The sequence below is a fragment of the Armigeres subalbatus genome, chromosome 2 (assembly GCF_024139115.2).
Source record: "Armigeres subalbatus isolate Guangzhou_Male chromosome 2, GZ_Asu_2, whole genome shotgun sequence".
In the NCBI taxonomy this organism is placed as follows: domain Eukaryota; kingdom Metazoa; phylum Arthropoda; class Insecta; order Diptera; family Culicidae; genus Armigeres; species Armigeres subalbatus.
The window spans coordinates 179,120,704-179,127,021 of NC_085140.1; positions in this window are offsets into that span (position 1 = coordinate 179,120,704).

Below are 6,318 nucleotides of genomic sequence, written 5' to 3' on the forward strand. Positions count from 1 at the left end.
GGAGACCTATCACGAACTGTAAAAATGTGCAACTGCGCAGAAACAATATTTTTGTATCTGATTCTGTTATAAATTTCTAACAAAATATGTTATTTTTATGATAAAATTGTAACAAAATTTGATAGTTTTTTGTTTCCAGTAGTGTGATTTTTGATAGAAATTTAGATATTTTAACAACATCCTGCACCACGTTTCTAACAAATTTTGTTATAAAAATTTAGTATAACATAATAACATAGGTTGATATATTTTTGATATGACCTTCTAGTCGGGTATACCCTGCATAAGACGAGTGTAGTGCTATTGACTTTGTATACCAATTTCAATACCAAATTTAGAGGTTTAGCTCGAACTAGCAACCGAGTCGGTCGTGTTTTCGCGTGTGGTTATCAAGTGTTATTTTTCGGCGTGTGTTCGGCTGATTGTCAGCCATTTCAGGCAAATCGGACGACGGGCGCTCCGCCCCATCTCCCGGCGAGTGTGTCGGATGACTAGTGTTCCGCCCCTCATTTCGACAACTGCTGTGACGGTTGTTTTCGGCGCGTGTGCTTGCGTTCCTTCGGCGGTCGGTGCTACGCCCCATCTCCCGGTATCAGTGCGCTGGGCCCCGTAACGTCATTCAGCGCGGACGCCACCAGTTTCGGTTGGAAGGACGCGGTTTTTTCGGAAGGTTGTACGCGCGTGTTAAAAAAAAGGGATAAAAGCTTTTCCCGTGGCCAGCCCCGCTCAAAAATTGGGTGGCGGTGGGCCGCATCTGGTGACCCCGGAACTGGACCGATCATCCTCCGGCGACCGGAGACGACGAGTGCGCGTTTCTCAAAACGTTTCTCTCGAACATTCCTCCAGTTCGGTGGAGACGCACGGTATTTTTCGCCTCAATACCGCTCGCATTCGTGCCGGAAATTTTGTTCTGCATTGTGCGGGTGAGTAAAGTAATCAGAAAGTGTAAATTTGTTTCTTGTCCAATCGTGATTCTCCAGTAAGCAGAGCGATCGGCCGGTCGTTGAAATTTAGTTTTGCTTTGTGCGGAAAGAAAAACGATCGGCCGGTCACCGATATTTTGTCTGCATTGTGCGGGGGAGTAAATTTATCAGAAAGTGAAAGTGTAGTGCGGTCGATAATAAAAATATTGAACGTTCGGTCGATTGTTTTGTTTTAAATCAAACTACACGCTATACACGGCAAACCGTTTACCAAAACGAACCCTGCCGCACTCCTTACCCCATATATCCAACATTCCAGTGATTTCTCGTGGAAGTACAGATGACTCGTCGGCTTCTATCAAAGCGAGTATCACGTCAACAATTTCCTACCTATTCCTCAATTGACCTGCATTCGGACACGGCCGGCGCTGGTATTGCTTATTTTTGGGTCACCAGTTCTTACACATTGAAGATGATGTTAGTCCCAAACTTCATCTGTTGGTTCTTTGTCCTGGCAATAACGGAGTAGCAACCGTGGGCGGTCAATCATGCTCATGCTCATGCATGCTATGCTTCAGGATAGTGAAGATATGTTCAGCTCCAATCAGCATTTCAACTTCAAGAGATTTATTGAATGACTAGTAGACCCGGCAGACGTTGTCCTGCATAGTAGGCGAAAATGCCCAGGAATTCCCTTACGCAGTGTTGTCCTGCACTCAAGGCAAAAAATTCTGCTCTTTGATTTTACTCCATCTAAACGATTTTATAGTCTCAACTAAGTAAGTTCAACTAATAAAAGGATATTTGAATTTTCTAAATGTCATGGCAAACTGTCAAAAAACTGCACTCCAGAGCCACATGAGCGCGCGCGCTGAAAATACACTCCAGTGTATTTTTAGTGCGCGCGCTCCTGTGGCTCTGGAGTGCATTTTTTTTGACATTTAGAAAATTCAAATATCATTCTATTAGTTGAACTTACTTAGTTGAGACTATAAAATCGTTTAGATGGAGTAAAATCAAAGAGCAGATTTTTTTGCCCTGAGTGTAGGACAACACTGCCCTTACGAATCTTTGTTTTAGTTTCTCACAATTTACTCAACCTTATTCGTGATTTTCGGAAGAGGAAATATCATATGAACCTGTCGGAAACGATAACCATCATACCTGCTGAAGCAATGAAGAGAATCCATCGAGCCGTTTTCGAGTTATGCGGATACGAACACAGACCATCTCATTTTTATTATATAGAAGATGAATCAGCTAATATAATATCAAAAGATTTTCTGATAGAACGGATCCAGTTACCTTTGGTCTACTCGAATAAAGTAGACTTTTATTTTGCACAGTCCAATCCGGCCTTAGTCTAAAAATTAATAAATAAACCAAAGCCACTTGGGATTTGCCAATTTGCATAAGTGTACAAAGATTAATCGTTACTGTTCTTTTAAGCTGATGATTAATTTGAGCTATCATAACTGTAACCATTGCGAATCACGATTAACAACTTTCATTTCGTATCAAGAACGTCAAAGATGAACCAAAGAGTACAATGTGTGAAACGCGTAATACGAATATAGGTATAGGTCCCACCTTTATTTAATCTCATGTTGAGATTGAATAAGAGTAGCCGATTATCTCGGAGATGCAAAAAGTCAACTACGCCATAGCTCTGCTTAGCGCAGTAAGGGTTCGGTGGTGCTTCACAGGCACCGTAGCCTCATATCTCGGGAAAATTCGTAGGCACGGTAAGCATAAAGCCGCGCCACACCGACAAATAGAGAACAGCCCAAGTAACATTCACACAGCTCTTTGGCATTCGGTGTTATTTATTGCGGTTTTATTAAGGCAATAGTCATGCTCTTCAGCTTAGAGAAAGCATTTACCATGCGTGAATTATGATCCTGCTATAGGTTGGTTTACAAACCTTTTGAAGCAGGTTATATATTCCGGATACTATGCAAATTAAAATATGAATTTATTGAGGCACTCCATGCCTTGATTAAACCATCTGTAAAGTAATAACAAAGCTTTGTGATGTTTGTTTTAATTGTAACTATGAAATAGCATAGCATAGCATAGCATAGCATAGCATAGTTACGGTGTACTTCGTAGATTGGACACTAATGATACTCATGTTTCTCTTTTGGAATCTTTATTCAGATTGCTATCAGAAATCAAGGTGGGTGTAAAGTAATAACAAAGCTTTGTGATGTTTGTTTTAATTGTAACTATGAAATACTTCTTAAAGTCGTTTTGTGACTATAAATGTTACTTTCAAAACAATTGACTTTACATGAGAAGTATTGGCATTTATGAATGCTGTAAACATTGCATTTCTGATCGATTAAAAAAAACGATAATTGCGAAGTGAAGGCGAGTAGTAGCTAAAAACTTTATTCTTACATCAAATATAGTCTTTAAATATTACTAACCTGCGTGCTTACTCACAATATGCATGCTGAGCCATTTTCAGTTACATCAATTATCTCGATGCCGAGATTTGCGTTTCCAAAATCGCGAGGTGGGAAAGACACTAACGAATAACGATAGAAGAAATAACATATGGTGTGCGTACCTGCCCCAGCCATATTAAACGTTTTACATTTTCTTTGACGATGGCACGTTAATGGGGATGCATTTTTTTTTCTGGATAAGTGCCGTCACAAGCGCCAACTAGTGCAGTATTTTATTTTTTACTTACGTGTATAATTGATCAATTCGGAATCTTAATACCTATTAGGGTGGCTCAAAATACACTTTTTCAAAAATTTTGATGGGCCGCCCTCTTATTCGGTTCTATTTGATGCCCTGGGGCTCTGGACAAAATTTCAGCCAAATCGGTCAACGTTTGGGCGGTGCTAAACTCGTCGGAAGTTTATATGAAAAAATGTATGCAGAAACATCCAAAAACAGTGATTTACAGTTGGACGGTACAATTTACGATCAAAAACAATGATACTCATTCAGTTCATGTAGAATTAAATACAGAATGTAATGCTGAAAACCGCGAGAAAATTAGAGTTTATTAGGCAAAGATATTAGCAATTTTCTGGAGTGTTGTAGGTGAATTTATTTCTTTCCAAAGGTAAAAGAAACGAAATTTGCTCAAACCCCACTACAGAGAAATGCTAATAACTTAGCCGGGCAAACTCTAATCTTCTCGCGGTTTTCTGCATAACATTCTGTATTAAATTCTTCAAGATCTGGATGAGTATCATAGTGTTTCTTCCTAAGTTGTGCCGTTCAACTGCAATTCACTGTTTTTGGATGTTTCTGCATACATTTTTGCATATAAACTTCCAACGAGTTTAGCACCGCCCAAACGTTGGCCGATTCGGCTGAAATTTTGTCCAGAGCATCAGGGCATCAAATAGAACCGAATAAGGGGGCGGCCCATCAAAAAAATTGACAAAAGTTTTTCCCATACTAATTTGAGCCACCCTAATATCTATGTTCCGAAAACTTCCATCCATGCGGTTTGTTTATTTTTATTTGGAAAACATGAACTGTCAATTTCTCGCTTATTATGGTCATCATAAATGTTGAAAAATGACCAATCGGCATTTGTAACAGCTAATGTATATAGTACATAGGCAATTACACATTAAAAAAAGCCTTAATAATGTCACATTTAAACATTATGATTTTATAGTTGATTTAATCAAAGCAGAACAATTTGAACGAATGGATCTCGAAAAATCATCTCGGATGCCATCGCCATATTTTTTCACTTTGCATCAGTAGAGACTTTGAATCCAAATATTTATTCATACTGCATTACATTCATCCTATTCTATAAACGAATTAGCTACATACAATCAAAAATCAATAAATAATAATTATTATGCAGAAAAACGATTTTTTTTGTTCATCGGAGAATTTGCTTTAAAAAAAAGTTGTTAAATTGAAGTTTACTGAGAGCGCATCAGTTATATCAATGTTTTGCGCTATATGACACAATAAATCTGATTCGGCACCAAAAAATTATGCACCATGCAGCAACTCTGCTTCAATTATTTTTATCTATGGTTCAGTTCAGAATATTTCATTTGCATATTTGATTATGGCATTTTATGGTTTCATATAAAATAAATTTGAATTTATTTTGTTGAGACTGAACGTATTTTATTATTTCATGTGATTGTTTGAATAAAACTAGATCTAGAGAATTCCGCAGGCATCGAGATTAAGTAGCTTAGAAAAGGTTTTAACTAATGCCAACTTTCTTTTATAGCAGTTTGCACATGGATTTCGAAAGGTTTTTGGTGCCAATTTGTTGTTCAGGTTTTGTCAGATTCTGATCTTGAATTTCGTCTTACATTTACACTTAAAAACCATTGCAAGAGTGGGCCAACTAGGCAGATACTACTCTTCAAAAGGCTTTGGTGTAAGCGATCGAGAAGTAAATGCCTTGGCTAGAGTTTTATTGTCGTAGAATTCAAATACTCTTGTAGCAATTCATAAAACTCAAAATGTTACTTGGGAGGTCATTCAGCAAAAAAAAGTCATCAGTTCGAATAAGTCATTTTGTTAAAAATGTCGTTTGGCCGAACAGTTCTTATTGCCGAAAAATTTGTTTGTCCGAATAGGTCATTTGGCTGAAAATGCCACTTGGCCGAAATGCTCGTTTGGCAGAAAGGGCTATTTAGCCGAACGAGGTGACATATAAGGCCGTATGACCTATTCAATAAATGATATTTTCAGCCGACCATTTCAGCCAAAGTCCATTTTCGGAAGAATGATTTGTTGGGGCATCCGTATGCCGCTTTCAGCCAAATGACATTTTCGGCCAAACCGTTTCGCCCAAATGGAAGTCGGCTAGATAACTCTTGCCTTAACATGTTATTCGGCCAAGTGGAATTTGAAAAAAATGCTTTCAGATGACGGAAAAATCATATGGGCGAAAACGTTATTTGGCTGAAACACAACTGATCATTTGGGCGAACTGGTCGACTTTTTTGGCAGTATGTTCAGCAAATGACTTTTCCGGCCGTATGACCCGTTAGGCGAAATGACATTTTCGGCCAAATAGACCAGTCAAACAACCATTTCGACCAAATGGAGTTTTTAACCTTTGAGACCATTTCCGTCATACGACCTGCTAGGGTCGTATGACGGGAATAGTCTCAAAATCCAGATTGAAAAAAAAAATGGTTCGATAATCCAGATTGAATTTATTTCCCAACGCTCCGGATAATCAAGTCCGCCCTGCATTGTGTTCTACAACAATAAGTCAAAAAGCTGATTCCATATGATGCGTTATTTATAGGTAGCTGTATGGAACAGCACATATGTATGGAACAGAACAGATATTTGAATACATGATTGAACGATTCCATAAGTTATACCTTTGATACATCACTTGCTACTTCACGTGGATCAAAATTCGTTACAC